Raw genomic sequence first — 24,666 nt, forward strand, 5'->3', positions numbered from 1 at the left:
AACCGGCAATCGCAAATTACTTATGATAATATATGAGTAGGTACAGGTACTTTATAGTCGTAAATTTTATACTTCACAATTAAGACAAGGTATAATATTGTTTAATAAAAAATACTAACGCTATTTTTGTCAAATCAATAGCGTGAGTTATTAAATTATTAAATAGTAAGGGTAAAAATGAAAAAATTGGTTTAAGGTTATTTTCCTTGCCCTTGAAGTACAGTTCAACAAATTCCACTTCCTCAAAAGATTACAAAATTTGATTTTGCAATTTTTGTTTTGTTATAACTTATAACCTCTATAAAATAAAAACACGTAACGTAAATGACTCCACTGGGATGCAATTTCCAAGGAGACCCGGTCCACACACGTGCGGACAATACGAAATATATTTAAAGCAGATAATCAACGAGAAAAAGTATATTATCATCAGTGTATCATTATGGTTAACTTCGATTGTTTATGTTTATACATCGAAAGAATGTTACGATTAGGCACGTAGGAATTTGTTTGATTTGAATAAGTTTATCTCCTCAAAATAAAGGACTGAAACTATTAATTGAGCAAAATGTTATGCATATTAATATTATTATTATTATTTTCATTGTAATAATGGAGTGACTCATTCTTAATTTGATCTCAATAAAAAATTAGATTGTGATTAATTGCATTAAATTTATTTTAACTAATGAAAAATAAAACCGCCGAGTAACATTTAAATCATTTTAATTTAGAACTATTTTAGATGACGCCGTCAAATTGTTGCTGAGGATGATTAAGCAAATTTTGGTTAGCATTTTCCCATCCATACGTAACATCCTAACATACGTGCAAAATTTGACAACAATCGGTCTAGTAGTTTTGGAGATTGTCTGTGATATAAAAATCGAGACAGACAGACAGACGGAAAAGGGAGACCACTTGTTTCGTACGTTAGGGGTTATGAAACGTCGGGAAGTAAGAACATTCATCAGTGCGTTCGATAATAATAAATTGAACGTATTTTCCTAAATCTCATATTACATAATATTTAATGAGAGGGTGTTGAGCAAACTATTAAATGTAGGGTATTTTAAATTTAGCGAGGTAAATACTCAATAGCTAGTAATCTGCAACAGTTGTTATAAAACGGCATAAATAATATAAATCCTCCAACAAATATTAGCTAACATTTGGAATAATTATTGTTTGAAAACTTGATACGCTAGAGAGAAATAAAATATTATTCTACAAAGACCCCATTTTAAAAACAAAATAAAATATTTTCAGCTTTTTTAATCTTCTAATGCACATTTTAACATTAAACATGTAGCAAACAGAAAAGTTCTCAATTTGTTACCAACTGACAAATACCTTTAAAGTGCTCAAGCCACATTTTAAAATTAATTTCACATAAACCTTAAATTCCTATTCATAGGAGTGGGTCTACATTTAAGTTCTTCCAAAATTTGTATATATTTTTTTCGTTTTTTGTGACTTTTTGCAGAGTTTTGTCGAACTCTTTTAACATTGTGATTTTCGTAGAATATGTTAAAAAGAAGTCCAGCTTTAAAAGACGCTAAATTTTACTAACTAAAACAGTAAGTTGAACTACTTACTACATGAAATACCACTTTTATTCTCTTCCCCTTTGTGTCTCTCGCTCCCTCTTTGTTTAAAGTGGAGCAAATATAAACAAGATACAATCAACTCAATAAGTCGTGTAACTTTTAAATAATAAAAAACCAATAAGTAATGTTTGTACAGTTCTTTTTCGGAGTTGAAACGGTAATTGTGAAAATGTGAGAAACTCAGTGACACCTGTTGTATATGTGTAGAGATTTTTATTAGAAAAAGAGCTTCAAACATACATATTGTTAAGGCAATAAGCACGACACACTGAAGGAAGGATGATGGATTATCAATAATTGCCGCTAAGACATTCACTTAAATAAAGACAACATCATGTGCCGACATGGTGTCATATTTGATATTTGCTCAAGATGTTCAGCACGAAACTTCTGTATTATTTTTTGTGCGATAACAGAAAGTCTATATTAAAAAAATCTTCTAAAACACTATTTGAAAATTCTGTTGCGACATTTTAGTGTTCTAGTAGTTTTAAAATTCTAAAAAATAATTATCTCAGTATTCTGCAATTTGAAGCAGGAAATTACATCGGATATGAACATATCTGTACATATGTAACTGTCAACTATATTCTGATATGTCGTTATGATATTATAACAGCATATCAAAATATGTATTTCTAGATCATCTCGATATGCTCCACCCTTGTTCAGCTGAAGTAGGTATCTAAAATGGTAAAAACTAATGTTATGCGGTCGTTTTAGATCAGTATAAAACATGTTGTTAGCATGCCGTAATGACTACCGAATGGGGAAGATAATAATGCATTCATGGTAGACTGTAACTTAATTATAACAATAATACAACTGTACGTGTTACGTTCATCTTGTATAGAAACCTATATAAACCACGTACACACAACCGCACTGATGTTCATCGATCAATTCGGTAGCTGTTTAGAACATTTACATGTTATTTACAGCATTTGAGTAGTTACTAGAACTAATACGTGTGTTCGATATTTTTGAAGGGATATATTAATTACTCAAAGTTTTCACGTATTAATTAACAATTTTTTGTCACTAATTGTTACCTGTTGTTAATTTAGTCATGAATACACTGTGAGGTTTATACTAGCACGAAACAGATTTCCGGATAAAAATGTGACCTCGTTATCTGCACAGACAAAAAGATTCATACACATGGATGAGCCGGATCCCACGATTTTTGGCAGAGCAGATAATTTAGAAATGTATTAAATAGAAAAAGTTAGTACTTGAGCGATTTAAAATGGGTAAAGTACTAAGCGTGCCCACTAAAAATTCACTATGTCCTGAAAATTTCTTGGAAAAACCTCTTAGCATGTGGCTGTTTGAAACTCGAGTGGAATATGAAATCTCCTTAAAGTATTTAATGCGAACAACTGCAAAACGGAATACCACCGCGGAGAAATAATAACGAGGCATTCGTGACACACAGCGGGAATCTTTCGTAGTTATGTTCTTTTTTAAATCAAGCTAAATCGAAAAAACTTTCCCGACACTTTTAAGTCGTAGTCGATACCCCGACAGACACGTTTGACTCTGATTTACATTGCGCCCAGACTTGAAATTTGTGTTATTTCACTTGTTACTCCCTGAACGATACCCAAGAACAATCTATAATCAAATATTTGCCGAATATCTAATTTCATATTTGCTTATCGTTCCAGAGGTCGTAAAATACAATCACCGGGGTTTGTCGGGTTGAGAGTCTGCGGCTCTAGCTGTCTGTGTTAGTGCTCTTATTAAGCCGATAATCTCCTGTTATTTTATTTGTCTGTTCATCCCCTCCAAAAACTAATGACGTCATTTCGAAGTAATAGGTAAATAAATAATCTCATTTGAATTGTATAGGAGGTTGGTGTACATATAAATAGTGACACAATTTTTATTTATCAGGCGAAATTAATCACAATGATTAATTAAACATCTTTATGCAAAAATTACCAGAGCAATTAATTTCAGTTAATACTGCCGACGTAAAATCTACTTCAGTGTTAAAAGCATGTGATGCAGTCACTGCAGCTTAAAAACATTTTATAATAATTATAACCTTGATAATAATTAAGTGAGATCAGAAATTGTAATTATATCGCTGGATAAAACTACTTTAACCCATTTAAACTCGCAAAATCTCCAGACCCGTAATGTGGTGTTTATTAAATTTTCCCAAGTTGATAAAGCGTAAAGCAGTTTAATACGTTACACACATCTGAGTATATTACGTAAAACAGCTAGATAGAGATGTTGTCAAATTTTAAACACAATGTTTACTTTACGAGTAAAGTTCTCATTGTCGGAAAATACGGCCGTGACCATAAAATAACAATTACCTTGTGCAGAATTAGCAGTGAAATAGAAATTTTCCAATTTTAAAACGACAGCAGTCGTTAAAAGCCAACGTTTCTACTAATTAAAGAAAACTAGAGTTTTTAATGAAAATATTATTCTTTATTGTTGGTGATTTAATAATCCATGTCAGTGCCATGTTTTATGAAGCGCAGAAAGCCATCCATCAATAAAATAACTTTAAAAAATGAATAAACTCAATTACATTGTCTGCTATGGTGATTATTGGCTGCGTAATTGTTTTCTAATAAATACCAATGCAACCTTAATTAAAATTTGATTGAAATATAGCGAAACCATACATCAATAATTTGTGCATAATGGCTCGTCGAGCGCAATAAATAAAGCGTCCTTTATTTCAGTTCTGCTGAAATATAATACAAAATAATAAAATGAAAACTTGATTATAAACCGTTTATAGAATACTCCGAAGTGTTTGCGTTAAATTTTCCGAAAATAAGGATGAAGGAAATCACGCTAATTACCAAGATCAAAATGAACTTTCGCCTTTGTTTTGTTCTTTAACGAGGCTCAGCAGGCCGATATAAGCGCTGAAAATTTCGTGAGACTGTCGTTTGTTCTTTTTATTAATTGTTGATTAACAATTATCGTTGTGTTTATGAAATACCTCTCGTACAAAGAGCGGGTAAAGATAATGTGGATCTCTTGTTTAAAAAATATTAATCCCGAATTGCAAATTTATCTATCATGAAACGCAAATACCCTCGCCATGGTGTGGGTCGATAATGAATAACATAAATTTAAATTAATTTAGTAGCGATGTTTTTTAATTTACAATCAATGCTCAGCTATTAACGGTATTATCCATTAAGTTTTAACGAGTCACAGACTCCATATTTATGGTTTGAAGCTGCTGGTTTTGAATGTAAGTTTGAACGTTTCGAAGGCAATTTTACTTGCAGATAGATATATTATTATAATTAATACTTTAAATATGTTTAATGATGTCGCCTAAAATTCATAACACTTCGGCAAAAGTTTTCGAGAGTTCTGTGGGAAACCAGAAAACTTATTCGTATAACGAAAATAATTTCAAACACTTTAATACATGCTTAACATTTATATTAGATGTAGCGTTCGTATAAACTTGTATACATTTAGTGCTTACTTACATGGAGTCCAAAAATAAAGGGATTAGGGTTATCTCTTAGTCAGTACTTCGTAATAATCTTTTTTCGACTTTCTTTAACTTTAAGAATTACACTGTAAAAGACAATACATTTTTAAGATATTTTTCTAAAATCTCCATACTATTATTACGTACCGTGTATAGAAAATAAACTAAAACTTACAGTATAAACCTATTTATTCAATACCCCGAGGTATAGACTGACTCCACGAAACTCCTCCACAGAAATCTTTGTTAAAACACGATTCAGAGGATTAATGTGCATAAAGAATAGATAGAAGTGAAATAAGGAACACTTGGGCAAGCAATTAAGGTCCAAACTTACACTGAATTAAAGCAAAGCACAGTTACTGGAGTGCGGCAAGTATAAAATAGTCCACATTTTCTGCGATGCGGCATATGAAGCTGTTAAAAGAAGGCACAAGCTATCGTGATAAACAAAGTAACAATTTGAAAATATTTACTTTTGAAAAAACTCCATACATGGAATTCATATTCTGTGTGAATACAGCTCCTAACCCAAGATGTAAGGCGTCTATTTGGAAACTGTTTCAGCGCCGAATTTAATTTCTAACAAACATCTTCGTGGTTGTCACACTACTTTATGTTGAAATTTTGCTGGGGAATGATTGGATCAGTAGGCATCAGAACATGAGCCATATCGTGCGATCAGATCAAGAAATTGACGAAGAGGGCAGAAATTTGTCTTGGGCGGAACTTTGCAACTGTAGTAAGATGGCTTCGGATGGGTTCTATAGACTTCAAGGGTCTACAGGAGCACGAAGTTTACCTATAAAAAACGCTGCAAGACGACGGCTTTTCATCTCTCTTCCCAACAGTGACGATGAGATAACTCCAGAGACTGTAGAGCGTACTTTAATAATTTCACCTACAGTTATTTTTGTAAGTTCTGCAATATGTTATTGAGGTTAAATTGTCTTTGACATATATATTATTCAGAGTTTTTTGCTATTTTTTTCAGTATGTCATTCCTAAGAAGATTGTTCCCGAGAAGATTTTTCCTTTTCTATATTTCTCTCTATAAAAATCTTTTCAACAATTATCCAGTACGATTACATCGAGATTTATCCAACAGTTAATAACCACTGGAGTAGACTTGTAATTATCATACCTTTGATAACTCATCTAAAAACAATCGCATTTAATTGAAATCCTCCTAGTTAGTTAATTAAATGAGATTTTCAGTATAAACATTTTCCCAATTATTTCGTGTGTATGATGAATTTAAGAAAAATATGTTCAACCAACGTGAATATATTTAATAATGTTAAATCAATAGCTAACAAACAGCAAACTACATTCAAACAAGAATTTCAATAATCTGCAGATTTTATTTTAACGTATAATACACACCCAGCGAAGTCTGTTGCTGGAAAAGTATGTTTTTCATAAAGATACATATTTACATATCATTACATTTTCTTGAACTCGTAAAACTGTAAACAATTTACGCAGCCATAAACAAACACGATTTAGAGAAAATTACACACGCTAATTTTATTTTCTTAGCACGTAATATACTCCAAGCGATGGGGAAAATTGTTAATTCATTGAGGAAGCAAAATGCCTTTTGAGAGAATGCGGCATTTAACCCACTTATAATGCTTAATTACTAACATAACTTCTAAATAAAATACTGTTCGACACCACATTTATGTGTATTTGAAATGTACGCACATTTCGATCTAATGTTTAAAAAATTTTCCAGAATTATTTACAAGAACTTTTTGCGCTCTCAAACAATAATATAATTTTTTGAAATATCTTACTTACTTATTTTTAACTCTTTGAGGTAATTTCATGGGAAGCCGCCACTAATACGTCGATATTTGAAACCTTAAGTTTGGACTTCTAAATTTTAAGTTGTATAATCTTATCCAGTGGAGGTTTAATTGCACCTATCAGTATTACAGTAATTGCGGTGCTAAAGTCACCACATCGTAAAAAATTTAGTATATTGCAGACTGTTGGAAGCTCCTCTCCGGAATTATGAAGCCCTAAATTAGAACTCGTAGTAATGGAATCGCCATGTTTATTGCACAACATTACATTCTTTGATAAAATCGTACATTTATCCTCCAGAGCCTAGATACAATCTTTGCGGCAACACATTTTATTTAATACACCTAATTACTGCACTTGTGACTTTGTTTCTGAAATTTTTACGTATATTCACAACAGTTAATAATAACTGATCATTAATTTACACCTCGAAATGTTTACTCAAAAATTGATCAAAACTGAATTTCTTAAATGTTTATTAACGAAAAATAACCACGAAATTTATTTTTTACTAACTAGAAAAGCACGTTGTTGTAACTAATCAATAAGGCCGGTGACTGTTTTGTAAATGTTGTTAAATTTTTAATTATTAAAGTTGTTGTAAGTTTAGTCTAGTTCGAGAAGTTTCGAAGCTTCTTACAACATAACTTCGCAGTAAAGTAATTGCAGTTTAATGGGTACCTTAAACACCGACCAAAGTACGCTTCCTATGTGTTGATCTGCTTTAAATTTTTTCTAAGCAACTTAAAAAATTATGGTATGCCTTACCGTGTCGTTAGATACATGCTACAATAAATTATAAATTTAAGTAGAAATTCAATAGCCAAAAACAACCATGCAGCATATCAAAAACTAATTTTCTGTCGGAATATGTCTTTTTTTACAAAGCTGTATTATTTTCTTTCTTAATTCTTCAAAAATATGATGACCCATGCTAAAATCTAAAAATCAACTCAGATTCATAAACCACAACTATACAAGTAATAATAAAATTTTGAGATGACTTCATCAAATTACTGATGAAAATGATCAGACAGTGTTTATTTACGTAATAATGTTTAAATAATAGAATATTCAAGCTTTCCCAGTCACTGACAGCTTTTAACAAAGAACAAAGCCAGATCGCACAGTTGTCATTTAAGCGCTTAGGTTACGTAAACCTGTCCTGATTTCCACCCTACACACCACCCATTCATCGTTCGTCAATGTCTGAAAAGGATATTATTCCTGAAAATCGTTTTTAATAATGAAAAAGCAATTTACCTAGGATATGTGGAAATTATTACATCATTCGGATGAGGGAACGAGTGGAGTGTAGGCGGCAAGTCTATGACACAATGCGGCTTGCTAGATGAATCCAGGAATAATTAAACAGCAATTAGCTGCATAACCATGTTTGAACACAAAATTCACCACCAAATTGATCCATCAAGAACATAACTTTTCTTAAAGCGAAGCTCCATGCATTTGAGACGACTTTGTCTTGTCGCGTTATGAGAGATACTAAAGCACTGAGAAATATTAACTATTCAAACGAAATTACACACACCGGATTTTAATTTTTTAAATTACAAGGTGGAAATTGTAAGAGTTATAATCCATAATTAATTTCTGTGGAAAAGTTTGATTCGTGTGCAGAAAGGATCTTGATTCAATTTATTTAGTGGAGTGGAGAGAGTCGTCGGAAGTGTAGAAGTAGACCAGAGCGGCTGTAGCACCACAATCTCCTACTTTAACAACTTCTTTTAGAGGATCATGAATTTTATAGAAAAACTTATTACATCTGTCGTTCAAAAGGAATTAGAACATTTGGAGAACTCGGTTTTAATATTTAATACCACAGATCTCGAGTTTTCTATTAGTTGTTGATTTACCGTCTTGAAAAATGACCGTCGTACGTGTGATTATTCTTTGTTGAAGTGGCAAATTTATTAGCCCCAGGTTTTAACAGCGGAACATTTCAATAGATCAGAGCCACGTCAAGACTATTATTCCACCTAACGACTTAAGATTTAATGAGGGAGCCTGCCGACAGATGGTTCTCAGGTGGTTAGAGCTAAGCCCGTTGCGACCTATACGTGAACTCGGTAATCTAGGCCATTTTTATTAGGATATCCAAGATATACGATTTTATCTGGAAAACTAGTGTACACCTAGAAATTGAAAATAGAGACTTACGACATTCCAATTGCACCGATCACTCCGCATTCATTAAAAATTCTTAAGCAAAACCTGAGTTCGACACGTTTGACGATGCACCTACAAAAAACAAAATAAATTTTATGCTCAAACGGAATGATTCTCTGTGTACTGAATGCAAATGCGAAACCATCAATGCAAATTTCCGCTCTGACTAATTATTTTTTCAACAAATGGATGAACTACAATAATGGGCCCGCAGCATGTGGGTACGAAACACGTTGCGATGAATGTGTGGCTCGATTATTTCGTTACAGATGTGATAAATCGTTAACGCGCAATTTATGGATAAATACTTTTATATAGTTATGAATGGCATATTTATTGCAAGCACAAGATTACAGATTACGTGCAAATTCTTCGCCTGTGTCAGACATATTAAATCAATATCTCCAGTCCTAGATTAAGTGTTAATATTAGAAGTTTCAAATTGTTCCAATTAGTTCTCAATTCAGACATAGTTACGGAAATTCAATCTTTACAATTACTCAAGATTAAATGTTCAATTACGTGTAAACAAGTGACTACTCAGTAAATTTGATTACGGAGAAGTTTTTAGGGCAATAATTAGGTTATCTTGCTAGATAGACACTGCTGGAATTTCCCTAAAGCTATAATTTCTAGTTTCGTATTTGCGTAAATGTAAAAAACTTTTAAAGTAATGCGAAACAAAAAGTACATGAGAAAATCAGAACAGCGTAAAAATTCAAAGTGCACTGTAATAAAATGTTTTTATTCTAAAGAGAGTTTGAATTTCAAGATTATAATAGTAATAAATGAAGCACAGTATTAACTTGGTCTTTTAAAAAGAGTACGTGAAATAATAGGAAAAACTATGATGGAAAGTTTATTTTTAAAAATAGGGAATTTCTGGATAATTCATTACATATAATTAATAATATATTATGCACCAAGGGATTAAAGATCAAAGAACGCGCTACACAACAGATTTTTTTTTAATTACAGGCGTAACAAATGTACTGTACAGGCGATGGGAAAAATACTAGTTTCTAAAAAGATTTTTTCTTGTATTGATGAAGCGGAGGCAAATACTTCAAAAAAAATATACTCATTGCAAGCAAAGCCATTAGATCTATTAGTAACATTAACCTCCCAAAATTGAATGATTTAGGGTGTAACGATCGTATCAATGTGGGTCCCTTCCAAAATTGTAACGTTAATATTAACTTATGGAGCAAAAATATGTAGTATTAATAGTATGTAATGTACCATGGAATTGAATATCTGTTGTTTCTAAGTTGCTACATGTCTTTGTATGAAGCGGGAGTTACACGGTGTTGAAAAAAAAACAGTTATTTGTTTCATTAGTATAAAATAATTACTATTTCCTTGTATGTTCTAAGGCTCCATTACATTGCAGCTTTGAACTACTCTATAAATGTGAACTGTTTATAATAAATAAAAGCATCATTAAATTATGTGCTTTAATATAGGAAACAGGAACTTTTACTGTAGTGTTTGGGGTAGGGTTTTTCTTATTAAGGCATTTCATCGGTATGCAGTAGTTTGACGGATGTACGCCGCAAGAAGTGCTCAGTATAACCTTTTACCAGTGGCGAATTTAAAATACAATGTAACAGCTTCAAAAGGTAAAGAAAAAACACAAAACGTCCGTTCAGCATGCATATAAAAACCCATGAATCTAACTAAAGAAAAAAAATCTTTAATAAAATAACGATCACTAGTAAATCAATAATTTTTAAAGTTTGCAACTGACTTCAAACCGCCTCAGAAGAATAATTCTCTCATTATCTACAATGTCTACAAAATTTCTACATCTGTGGTTCCATTTTAGATACAAATAAAAAATTTTGAGAATCTATTCAATCTGCTAGAGTTACACTTGGGTCAAAATTTTATGTGAGAAATGCTCGAAAACAGTTTCGAAACCAATATCAATTTGAAGAAGTTGTTTTTATTTTCAAACAACTTAGAAGAACTTGAAGAGAAAAGTTTCAATGGACTCGATAATCCAACATCTTTGTTAATCAGCAACAACATTCTAAAGACTATACATGTGGACATCTTCTTCTACACACCAAATTTAGAAAAACTGTAAACTCCAGACTGGTTTAAAAACGAAAATTAAACATTTCAATTTTAGAAATTTGGACAGCAACAAGTTTCATTTTCTTCCGTCGAAAAGTTTGGACTACCACGACAATTTGGTTTCAATTAAACTTGCAAATAATCCGTGGCGCGGCGACTGCAGCATTCTTAATTTAGCTTTATAGTTTTAGACGCTTAAAGAGTTCAAAATGTTAACGATGTTAAATTCTAGGTGGATAGATGAAAACAAAGGTAAAATTTGGGATATTCAGCCTACTTGCCGAGGTCCTGAAGAGTTAGGAGGAGCTCTTTTGAAAGATCTGGGTTTCAATAGTCTGTATAGTATGGTAAATCTGTCTCCCAGAATTCCAATTAGACAAGTTACCATTCAGACGTCACCAACAACGAAAGATCCTGAGCAATAAAAATTAGACACGTTATAGCAGTTTGTATCCACTAAAGTAAATTTTTAAGAAAAACAGTAAAATATATAAGTTAAAGTTCACTATTCAGCTAATTCCTATTCAGCAAAAATATTATGTGTTTTTCCTGTACCATCGCCAAGTGTACTAACAGTGTATCAAGTTATTTCTAAAGAAGTGTTTCTAAGAGGCCATCAAGTGACGGTCATAACCTCTAAACCACTTAACGACCATAGTTTGAGTAACCTTACCGAAATCGAAATTTCTACACAGAATGACATTGAAAGTAGAAACAGACCCCCAATAGAAATGATATTCAAAAATGAATTTTTCCTTAATAGATTATTTTACTACGAGCAGTACTTTATCAATTTTGCTGAAGAAATTCTAGACCACGTAGACTCACTCTTTCCGGATCCTAGTACCGATTTTGAGTTAGGAATACTCGAAAACTAATACACAATTGGAATAAATTCCGATTTTACACCACTTTTTATTTATAATCAGGCACACAGCATTTAAGTGTTTCAAAACTTGTACCTATACTAGGACTACTAGATCTTAAGTCGAATAAAGGCCTGTTTAAGTAAGTTTTGCTATTTTTGTATTTACAGAATATCCGAAGATATTTAGACGAAACTACAAGAGGAATTGTTTGTTTCAATTTAGAATTACCATACGATGTGTTGTGGTTGCTAGACCATAGTAATGTACTCTATCGACCCGCAAATGTGCTGATCAAAATATCTCTAGTAGAACACCACGTTCTTCGTCACCCGAAAACTAAAGTCATTGTTAGTCAAGGCGAACTTTCATCAGTACAAGAAGCATTTGTTAATTCTGTACCTATTGTTGGTATGCCTTTTGTGTTTGATCAGTTCAAAATTGTGCAAAAAATCACAGACTTGGGTATTGCTAAAGTATAGATTACGCAACTATGACAAAAGACCATATGAAAAAAATCATAGTTGAAGTAGCTCAAAGTAACAAGTATATCATTTAAAGAGAGAATATGTCATCAGACATATAGGCACAAAATATTTAAGAAGTGAAACAACCGCTATGCCTTGGGTATAGTATTTTTTAATTTGGTTACGCAAACGTTCTAGGTTGTCTGTACAATATGTATCAATATATGTATAGGTATAGAATTTTAGAAAATCTAGTAACTAGTAATCACTTCCCCACATTGTCCTTGGAAATAATTTGGGGACCGCTGGTAGAAAAAATTCTAGAAAAACATAGTCAACCCTAACCTTTTTTTTTTCATTTCATAAAATTAAATTTAAACTAGTTCATACATTTACGAAAATTTGTATTTTTTTTTTTCAAATTTCGTTGCTATATATTTTGTGGGCGCACTCTGTGCAAGAGAACGCGTGACTTTAATGTGTAGCTAGTTTTTTGGAATGAGGTTTTTACATTAGCAAGAACAAAAAGTAAGGAAAAACTTATCACTTTAAGCACGCCGTGACGACAAGCAGCTTGTGATTTGTGAGAAATGGAAATCATGTGCGACAAAAGTCCTTCAAAATCGCTGTATGTATAAACAATGGTAGCAACCACATACTAATTTAATTAATTTCTAGATTCAACGAATATCCGTAGACTCGTATAGTCCATAATGATATTATTACCACAGTTAGTAAATCTGTGCTACAATGGCTCGAGGTCGTAATTGCAGTGGATAACGACCAAGAAGCAAACGCAGACCACATCCAGATGGTACAGGATGAATTAAAAAGGACGTGTGAAAGCTAGAATATAACAGCCCATTTTGGGTTTTTTGGGCTGTTATAATCCAAGCTTCACACGTCCTTTGTTTATATACGACAAATATATTGATTTAATCCTCGAACAAGTCTACACCTAATATGGATACCAGCTCAGGATAGAGGAGCTGGTATCCATATTAGGTGTAGACTTGTTCGAGGAAAACCAGAACAAAGACATGCCTCTAATTAAAAACTACAATTGGTTGAAAACAAGAATGCAAGAGTAAGACCTTTTTTCATAATTTTCTTAATAGTCTTTGCGTATTACACACTGGGAATCATATATGAAAAAAAAAAGAAGCACGAGAAGTGGAGGGCAAATATGAACTTTTGGCGAAGAAACTGGGGCAATCTTTTAGAACTCTTCCAGATGTCATCTCTCCCCTCTCCGAAGAAAAAGTCAAACAAAAAGTACAATCCTTAGAACAAAGAGCCGTTCTTACAAAAAACGAATTTAAAACGAAAATAACTGAAATTCGAAACATCATTCATGTTGTTGATACGCGCATTAATGGCTTGAAAGAACTGCTAGAAGAATTATGCAATAGTCTTCATTTTTCAGCCAGCAAAAAAATATCTTTTCTAATCTGGAAAATTTAATCGAAGAAAGTAAAGCAACGTTGACCATTCTTTGGGATCAGTGTCACTGTGGCTCAAGCATACGGAATGATTTTCCGGAAATTTACACAAACGAGTACAGTCAAGCGGTGCTTGATCATTTTAATGAAGAAATCAAGAAGTGGGAGGAGTTCTATGTCTAAAACTAGTAACATTTTTATAAACTATTCATTTTTTATTTATTTTTAGTGAAATTATTAGTACGATGAACACCTACAACAAAATTTTCAAAGAGGCAGAAGAAATGCAACAAAATTCTGAAAGAGGCAGAGGTATTTATTTTCATTTCTTCTGTCTCTTTCAGAATTTTGTTGTATCTCTATTTAGAGGTCCGAGGTCTTTTTATGCAAACAGAGGCAGCAAAATGGTGGAGGAATTGAAAAAATTGGGCATTTTAAAAAGCCGCATCAACAAAACTGAAGAGAAACTCATAAAATTGTCGAATTATTTTTCAGAGAAACACGGAGAGCCGTTTTTGAGTTTTGATCGAACTGTTGAAGCTCTAATTAAGTCCAACGTTAGTCTGAAGAAGGTATGTATTTAAAAAAATATACAGAATATCATGTGTTTTTTTTCTAGTTTGTTACGAAAAATACAGCGGATTCTACTAAGTCACCAACAACACCTCGATTGTACATACCAAAAGGTTCTCCTTTCACACCAACGTCTCCGAAATGTGCCGGGAAAAAGAAAGCAATAACCCCATCTAGTCAACAAAAACGCTCTTCAAAGAAAGGTTCTTTTTCATTTTTTAATTTACTAGTACTGGAAATAATAGGAAGTATTTTAGAAATCCCCAAGTTCAGAAAGCAAAACAAATAAATTCACCAAGGAAATCTTGGAAGCCGTCTGTGGTGAGTTTAAAATCTGCCAAAGACTCGAATGATGAATCGTGGACGTCCGATTTTAGTGATTTCGAGGTAAATATAAGAGGGACAAAATAGTAATCTGGTGTCATTTACATGAGGCATCACTTTTCAGAAAGAAATCAAAATAAAAAATGTTCCAGCAATATTGATGGCGTAAATTTTTTAATAAGTCACCTACCTAAACTTATTATTATTATAATTACTGGCATTAATATTACTACTAAGCTACGCGATGATCATATTTGCACAATAACTTTTTTTCCAGGCGTAAGCTAAGGAAGTATTATAACTGAGTACATATGACGAGTAGCTACTTTTATGTTTTCGCGACGTTTGATGACCTTTAGACTGCGAAGAAATAGGTGTCCCATTTCCGTCTCTCTACCTGTCTGTCCGAATTTTTATTAGACAGATATTTAATCTCCGAAACTACTCGATCAATTGTCAGTGTGCATTAAGGATATCGCCAACCAAAATTTGGATACACATCCCTACCAACAATAGAATAACGTCATCTGCTATTTATTTACACTAGTAAATATTATTTCAATTTTATAAAATAAAATAATCCTTCACATGTAGTTTATGAATTCGTGGTCAGTTTTTACCCTATGGAAAAAAAATGCTAAATCGAATGCTCTGAAAACTTGCAATCGTTTTAAGGTTATCGTAATCATGGTAAATCGTCATCCCAAAATTTTGTCGAATAAATTCTCTATGAGATATGCAAAATATTATGACTCTGTAATTCTGGTTTATCAATTCAGTCATAGATTTTAGATTTACTTATACAGGGTGACCCAAAAAAATTAATCATTGAGGCAATTTATTGTACTGATTAAAGCCAAGAACGACTCACTCCATATTCCTGAAAATTTTGAAATACAGTACTGTTATTATTAGTATTACATTGCATCTATCCATATTGATATACGTGTCCTTGCAAAGATGTTGATGAGTCACTTGAAACAAACGCATATCATGCTTCTACTTTAGTGTTACAGACATATCTTTATTTTAACTCATTAGAATTATCATAAAAAAATACGTTGCCAAATCAAATCTTATAATTTTTCTAAAAATCGTGATTTATTTTATATTTACCACCTTCACAATTTTTTGCTTTTCCTTTCTCTTCGATTTTGCAATTTTTTGATGTCACAATCAATTCTTTTCATTGTCTTTATTTTTTTTATTTTTCCAATTTTCATTGTTTCGGTTTCATAATTTTTCGTTTCGTCAACTTTGATTTTCTCAATTTTTTGTTTCCTTAATTTTTCTGAGTCAATTTATTTTATTGTTTAAATCAAGAATTGTAAAACTGAATACTTTGAAATCTTACAGACGTTTTGAAGTTTTGTAAGCATAGTAACTTTTTAATCAAAATATATCTGTTCATCAACCCCAAAAAAAATTTTGCGTCATCCCAAAATTTCGCCAAATAAATCCCTCCTTGCAAGAATGTGGATGACATCAACACAAAATTTTGTAATAGAAAAACTCACTTGTAACAAACGATTAGCACGTTCTTTAATTTTACTCAAACATTAGATGCATATCGTTATTTTAGCTTATAATGGTTGCCATACAAAATAATAAAATTAGCAAAATCTAATCTTTTAATTTTTCGAAAGAGCTCGATTTGATAAGTTGTACTTTATTATCGAGGGAAGTTCTGTCGACCAATTTTTTTTAATTACTTTACATCACGCAACGTAGGGGATACTTCATATAATCATCGTGATCACTACTAATATTAATTTTTCAATTCTATGAATAATTTTCAAGTTTTCTGCCCGCTCTGCAATAATCTCACAAGCTAAGAAGAATTACTTCCTGTTTTGTTTTAATATAAAACGTGTTTTTATCGTAATAGTCCCCGATTGCCTCCTTTTTTTTTCACAAAATGTTATTAAACTCTAATGGCTCATTCGTGAGGTCGGAGAAAAAATGTATTTCTTTATTCAACAATTCTCTCCATATTTAATAGGCAAAATGGTAACTTTCACTAATGCATATTTGGCAATTAATAAAGAGCTATAATATAAAAAATCGTTTAGTTTTAACTGTTACCCGTGAAATATATAATAATAAAGAACACTTTAAAAGAACATTACGAAACTGTTGTTATTTTTACGAAGAAAAGTAAGTTCCAGCTGTTAATTCTCAATCACTTAAATTCGATATACTTACCTACGCTATTTAACTAGAAATTGCTCTTACGCTGTGAAAGCTCGCTAGATTTAACTGCCCTAGAAGAAAACGTTTTTGCGTAATTTTACGCTTGTTGGTCACTCCAAACATCAAAAAACGTTGTTGCAGATACATATTTACTCTCCGTCTGTTTACTCTTTCATGAAACACAATATTGCATTTTTTATTTTCTTGTAGAAAATCATGAGTCTTCTTGTAACGAAATATTTGTAACCCACATCAGAGTCAAGCCACAACCCCAAATCTTATTGACAGCTGTTGGTGCGTAACTAAGATAAATTCGTATTTTCGGGTTATTGACGTTGGGACTATCTATTTATTTCGTGAATAAACTACTCAGAAGTTTATCAAATGAATAGAATGTTAAGATTTCTCTGGGTCGGTCCACTCACGAGCTTAGAAACTTTTGAAAACTTCAGAGCCGTAAAAAGTCGAATTACTTTGAGCTTTGAAGTCATATTCTGTCTATTAAAACGATTAAAGTCAGAAAGATTGTATAAAACTTCAATTGAAATGATTTAATTAAGTCTGAGGTTGTGCGAATTAATTATTCAGTCCATCACTTATTCTCTTGTTAGTTCGACGATCTAGAAACAAAGGTTCTTTGCAGAAAGCCATAAAGTTATTATAACCACATTGTTGGCAGCTACAAGAATATTCGTTCAAAATCAAGTCGTTTTTTCGTAAAACTCTGAAGGTTGTTGCAGCTACAAAAGAAACTAAATAAAATGACTAACAGACGGGAGCATTTGTTGCACATTTTGCAGTCAATTTGTGGTAATTTTTGACAATTCTATAACTTCGCGTTTTAATCTTTCTTTTTAACATAACATAATGTGGTTATTTTTATAAATCTAGAAATGATTTCCAATAATTATAGGTGTAGAGGCACATGTTTTAACAAACAAAAGTTTCGCTCCATTGTCAAATGTTATGGCTTTGATTTATGCATTTCATTTCGAATATTAAATGCTAATTCTGCAGGGTCTATGTTCACCCATACTGTACATCCATTTGCATGTACGTTTACAATCACATGCTGGCATAAATCGTAGAAACAAAATTTCGAATAATGGAAGAAATTCTTTTAAAATTAAGTTTAGTCAAGTACTCCTACTACAAGGTATTCATAAAATACGATTTTTTTTATAAAACTGAGTAATAAAAGTTTGAAAAAATGTTTAGATACATTGAATGAACTTTTTTGGCTTTTAAGAAGAAATCTGACATTTTCAATGAATTCATAATAATAATAATAATATTTATTAATTTCAACACGAAGAAATCCCAATTACAGAAACCAAATTAACTCCTACAAAAATAACTAAAAAATTGACAAAACACTAAGTAACCTTAAACATAATAAGAGCAATGCAATGTTTAGCAAGTTAGCAGAGATCAAAATTAATGAACCACTATGAATATCACAGCTATTAGAAATACTATTAAATAAATTAGTAATTAATAGAATTAGTTCTAGCCAAGTTAATATAAAAAAAAAATATGTTGGTGCGTTTTTAATCGTGGTACAAGAAAATTAATTTTACCCAAGAGCACAGAAAAGTCAATTCTATTATGAAGAAAATTATATAAGAAGCGAATCAAGAGCCGTGATGTAAAATTGAATCTCTTCAAAAGATCTGAATGGTCCACACCACGTGGGGGGTAAACACTGTCTTGTTAGAAAGCTAAGAATTTTAAAAATTTTCGTTGTACAGACTCAATCTCCTGCCGATGGATTGCGTAGATGGGGTACCAAATAACTGCTTCGTACTCCAGTCTTGCTATCACCAAAGAAGAAAATAATGTGATAAGAGTTCGCTGATTTACAAATTCTCTACAATTGCGATAAATAAAACCATACATCTTGTAAGCCTTAGGAATAATGTCTTTATAATGATTTGTGAAATAAAATTTGCAACTGATACAACTTTACATTCAGACATATTCACCATTAATCTATTTGGAATACACCAATGGTAAAGCAAAATTAAGCAATCATTAATGGAATTAATTTCCATATAATTTGACATAATCGGCCTACATAAGTTTATTACAGGGAGTAGCATCAGGAAGATCGTTAATAAAGAGCAAAAACACCAAGGGTCCTAAGTTCGATCCCCGTGGGACCCCAGAAGATGGAGTACAATTTACAAATGAGATTCTACCGGTCAAATAAGAGATTAAAAGTTTCAATAAAGGAATTGTGAAGCCAATATTACAGAGCTTTTGTAGTAATAAACAATGATCTATTTTATCGAAAGCCTTTTCCAAATCAGTATACATGACATCACATTGTCTATCAATTAGTTCTGATATATTTATATTGGAAAAATACAGCTAAATTTGTACTGGTCGATGTTTTCTGACAAGATGAAATCAATAGCTTCGTCGATAAGTAAATGTGATAATACAAAGTTGATCCGAAAACCTTAGCAAAGTTGCAAAGTATCGAAATACCTCTATAATAATTTGTCGCCCGGTTCTGCTGTCCTTTCTTAAGAATGGGACAAATATAACCCTTCTTCCAAAGTGAAGGAAAGACGGATTTCTTTACTATTAGATCAAATATTAATACAAAGTGGCTCAGCAAGAATCTGCGCACAGTCTTTAGGTAAGAAAAAGGGAATTCCATCAATACCCATTGTGAAAGAATCCTTGGATTCTTTTAAATTTATCAGAACATCTTCAGCAGTAATTTGGCACGGTGGAATAGGAATATTAGAATTAGTGTTAGAAATGAACTGAGAGTACTCCATAGGTTTAGAAGCAATTAACACACTATTGAAAAAGTCTTCAAAAACGTCAACAATTTCAGATGGATCAGATAACTCAACACCTTTATAGATCATAAGGCCTGGAATTCTAGATGTTCCTTTTTTGCTTTGAATAGAGCTCCAGAACTTTTTGGAATCAACAAAAATCGATTGTTCTAAGTCGGATAAGTATTTTTTGTAAGCAATATTAACAAGTGCTTTGAGAGAGAATATTTAGGCACGGTTGAGTCAAATAAACTGTACAGAGTTTCATAAAATTTGGAACATGCTTCTTCCACTTTATCAATATTAATTTTTAAACCCCAATCAATAGCCAAAAGTTGTTGCTAAAATTGATGAAAATTCGCTTTTTTTAAAGTTGAAGTTATTGTTCAAGCTGTTCATTTGAAAAGTTTGTAAATAGCGAAAAGAGATTTTGTTCAAATTTATAACCATCAACTAATGAAGAGAATGCTTTATCAACCGATAAAGATATAAGATTGGAAAAAACTAAGTCCAAAAGATGATTGTTACAATTAATAATTGAATTCTATTGGGAGAATCCATGGAATGTTTTAAAAATATGTATTTAATGTCTCACTAAACTGTCACTATAGCTGCTTGTATAATTAGGAGTATTGAGACCTATCACTAAAAAGTGATTGTCATTAGAAAAAATCTCAAGGGAACTAAATGAGTCAAAAAATAAATCTAATTGCTGAAATTGAGTGTAAGGTGGAATATATAAAACAATAATAAATAAAGATTAACATTTATAAATAACCACTCTTGCAGCAACAATATCAATAGAAGGAAAAATGGTTGGTTATTGATTAAAAATCGATCTCAGTGCAAAAGTAACAGTTTTTAGCAGCAAAAACAACACCGCCACCTCTACACAAATCTGTACATTCCATAGAACGGTCTTTACGAAAAACAGTATAGTTGGTGGGAAAGAGTTCACTACACCGAATATCACTAGTAAGCCAAGATTCTGTGAGAAAGATAAACTCAAAATTACTTGCTGAGACATTGTTGTAAAATTCAACACATTTAGAACTCAACTCGCATACATTTTGATAGAAACGTTATATAGAGTTACTAGAAATGCCAAAAGGAAATAAGCTTAAAGGTTTATCAGAGGTATAAACCCGAGCCTAGAAATGTTTACATTTTTCGAATGAAAATCTTGTTTGATTGATTTTAAAAGATTCGTTGCGGCCTCCAGATCGTTGTTATAGATTTCTTCTTTAGGTAAGTTCTGCTAGGGCGCAGGTATACCAACTACAATGATATTTTTGCTCCTCTTTTGACGCTCTTTTAGTTCGTTAACTATATGTTCGATGTCCGGGGAAGTAGAAGACATGAGTTGCTGTGAAGTGGCCGTATCAGTGAACTTATTAATGCTTTCAATTAAAAAGGGAATAATCTAACAGCAACTACATGAATCTTTCTCAGTATTAGAGGGCGAGCGACAATCATTACATGTCCAAGAAAGCCCATTTAATAATTTTAACAAAATTAATTGTTGTTTGTCAATTCCCTCGCATAATAATCATAGTTTTCAATGATTGCTCCATTTTTCAATTTTTATTGTCCTTAAAATAGCTACATTAATACATATCCTCCAATAAAGTCAACAAACACAAACGGGGGCCCTACTTTTTCATATTCCCGGAGCTATGAAGCGTTGAGAAAACATAAAATTAGCCATTCATCAAAAGACTCTCAAAATGCTATAACTTTCTAACATTCCAAATTTCACTGTTTTGCACTTAATAAATTTCAAGTTTTTACTTTCCACATCGTACAAAAAAATGAAACTCGTAAAAATTAAACTTCACAATATATTCTTCGAAAATGATATCTATATGTTATAAAATAATAGTTTAATTTAAATAGTAAATAATATCTATGATGTCGTAATACAGCAGCACCCTTCAACCAATATAAAATTTGTAAAACTGGTGTTTTCCATTTGTGTCAGAGTGCCACGTAAATGTAAAACATTTTTTGCATTTTATATGTATCAACGTATATGTATGAAACCGCTCGAATGTAATTACTATTGAGCCTAACTTGAGGAAGGAACTTCCAAAACTTTATATTAGATTTTTCTAATGGAATTCTTGTTCAACTTTATAAAGTTGTCGGATATGAGTTTTTAAACCGTTATAAATCTCAACATATTTCAATAAAGCGACGGAATGCTCACTTTGCACATGAAATATAGATCGGCATATCCACCGTAATCTTAAAACCATAGAAACCCATTTTGGAATGTACGCCTTAAGCCACATTGGACTGTTTATGATATTCCCGCTGCAATAGTTTACGAGAAAATTGAAATGAATAGTTCTTTAAACAGATAAACTTCCATACAGCTTTATCCACACTATACGAACTGCGACAGTGCTAATAAAATTCGTCAATAAAACGCAACAAAATAAGTACACATTAAAATAAATAAAATAAATATTATTACACAATAAACAACACAAAATTAAGTAACCCAACAGGTCACTCATGATTCACCAGACAATTGCGGATTTCTCCGCTGGTCGTTTATCGATACAACGCATGGTTATTCCCGCACTTTTACCAGTCAGTCGGAATCAGGTTAAGAAGTCGTCGTACGCATTAGCTTTGGAAATTTTATTGTTCTGTCTTCTCTGATGAAATCATCGTCGCTGGAATTATCTACCAAAAACCTCCCCGGACGAAAAGCTTCTTCAGCTTCCGGTTTGTATGCGAGTCGTATTTGTTCATCCAAATTTCGCACGTTACTGAGGCTTGCGGAGAGCTTGTGCAAAGATAACCCGGACGAAACTGCTGCCATTGTTATTAAAGCCGCGGTGATCCACATAACTTTTAACAGGTTAAACAAGGCCATCTGGAAAAATCAAACAGTTAACTGACGTACAGGTCGTTTCATCATGTAATCGAGTCATAATGGATTTCAAATCGTTTGTCAATGTTGCACTCAGGGCATAGCTTCAGTTTATCTTGATTACATATGAGTTGTGACGGTTTGTGGCATTTTGCTGTAAATGGGTATAAACTAGAAAGTGCGAAGTCTCAACATTAAAACAAAATTGAATTTTTAAATTGTAGTTGGTATTTACTTTCGGTGACAACCAACGGTCCAGAGTAAGCTGTAAATTGCAGTTTTATGTTACTGCTGACGCGCAAACTGCACTCGACCCACCCGCCGCAAATGCCAATCAAATGTCACTTGAATTTAACGACGAAATTTCAGATTTACAAAATATTAGGTAAACTAACATTAACATGTAAGCAAAAATGTGAAAACAGATATTAAAAAAACTTACACAGCCTACTGCAATTCCAAACTTCCTTATTACAAGAAAAAATATATATGAAGCAATTGTATTTTTCTGATTATCTCAAAAACAGCTAATCTAATTTGGATAATTTTTTTGGTAAAGTGTCATTATGATAACTGTTACAATATCCACATATAAAACTTCAACTATATTCCTGTCATACTTCCAACAGGAAGTTATTTTTTGCGCATGTCAGCCAGCAAGATTGACGTGTAATGAGATATTGCTACGAAACGGAAGCATTGATACGCGAAAAAAATAACTATTTGAAGCCGGAGTGGTTCTGGTTAGGATATCAATGAAGTTCAATGAAGTGACGAGCTTCCACGTTCAGATTTTGACGTTTGATCTCTTCGTATGCAATTAACTTGTAATTTGATATAATGTAACATCAGAGAGTACTGAAATTAAGTGTGGGAATTGGAACCAGTTAGTGAATTTAATAAATTAGGGTTATCTGTTCGCTTGACTAAAATTTCGGTAACAAATTAATATTTATTAATCATCTTATGAGTACACATTTCGCTTGCATGTCAACCCAGAAATCAATTTGAGAATACGCCCTTGCTTAAACTTTAAAATGTAATCAAAACAGAATAGAGAGACCGAATTGACTTGCAATATTCAAAAGTAAACGAATATTTGTATGCATAAGTAAACGGTTACGGAGAGGATAATTAAAATGTGGAAAAACTGACTCACCTCTAATCTGCTACCAAACTTGGTGGAATTAATTACTGAGTATGTTGATGCACTAACCGCAAGTTCTCAACTTGGTTTCAAGCGAATACATTCAGCGAGAAGCAACAGGGGTTTTATATAAAAGATGTTGACGCTCACTCTGATCCAGCAGCAGTTGGATAAAGGGGATCCACATTTACCATTCGCCAAGTTCTGTCTTACTCTTACCATAGCACTGCGATACTCGACTAAAGTGACCCACACGGTCACGATCTTATCGGTTATTTCATCACGAACATATTTCTCGCAGTTATTTAAAATATTATTGTGATAAGGTTTGCATGAGTTTCTTTCAGTTTGTTTGCTTTTTAAGACTTGCTTGTGACCAGCAATGGGACGAGAGATACAACATTGAATTGGACACAATATGTGGTGAACCTGAACCCACCTAAAATCCCACATACAACATTTACTATGCAAAATAACGCTGCACTGTAATTAACTGCGTAAATCATGAAATGATTAATTGTAGTTTCACACAATTATTCACGACCACACAACGGTCAACGTACTGACAATTACTTCCAGTTTCTTTTTTCCGTTAGGCATAAAAGTCCAAATTTAAAAAGTTCACTCTTCCAAGATTTTCAACAATCACACCGGATGTGAGGGAGAAACGGATAAATTGTGATTAATTATAGTTTCAAAGTTAAGTTGTAAAATATTATTCTAAAATTTTGATTTTTTTTAAATTGGATGCCTCAGGGTAAAAATCAAGACGTATTAGTCGAACCTGTAGGAGT

General features: G+C 32.3%; 1 long non-coding RNA gene across 1 annotated transcript; it reads right to left on the minus strand.

The window, feature by feature from the left end:
- Nucleotides 1–22,298: 22,298 nt before the first annotated feature.
- Nucleotides 22,299–24,277, minus strand: LOC135134264 (uncharacterized). Its single transcript, XR_010281265.1, has 2 exons — nt 23,885–24,277; nt 22,299–22,728 (listed from the first exon to the last, which is right to left on the minus strand). It is a non-coding gene; the product is annotated as an uncharacterized LOC135134264 (long non-coding RNA).
- Between the last annotated feature and the right edge of the window lie 389 nt (nt 24,278–24,666).

Source organism: Zophobas morio, unplaced genomic scaffold, assembly GCF_036711695.1.
Source record: "Zophobas morio isolate AGI-343-1 ecotype UQ-CSIRO unplaced genomic scaffold, CSIRO_AGI_Zmor_V1 ptg000023l, whole genome shotgun sequence".
NCBI classification, from domain to species: Eukaryota; Metazoa; Arthropoda; class Insecta; order Coleoptera; family Tenebrionidae; genus Zophobas; species Zophobas morio.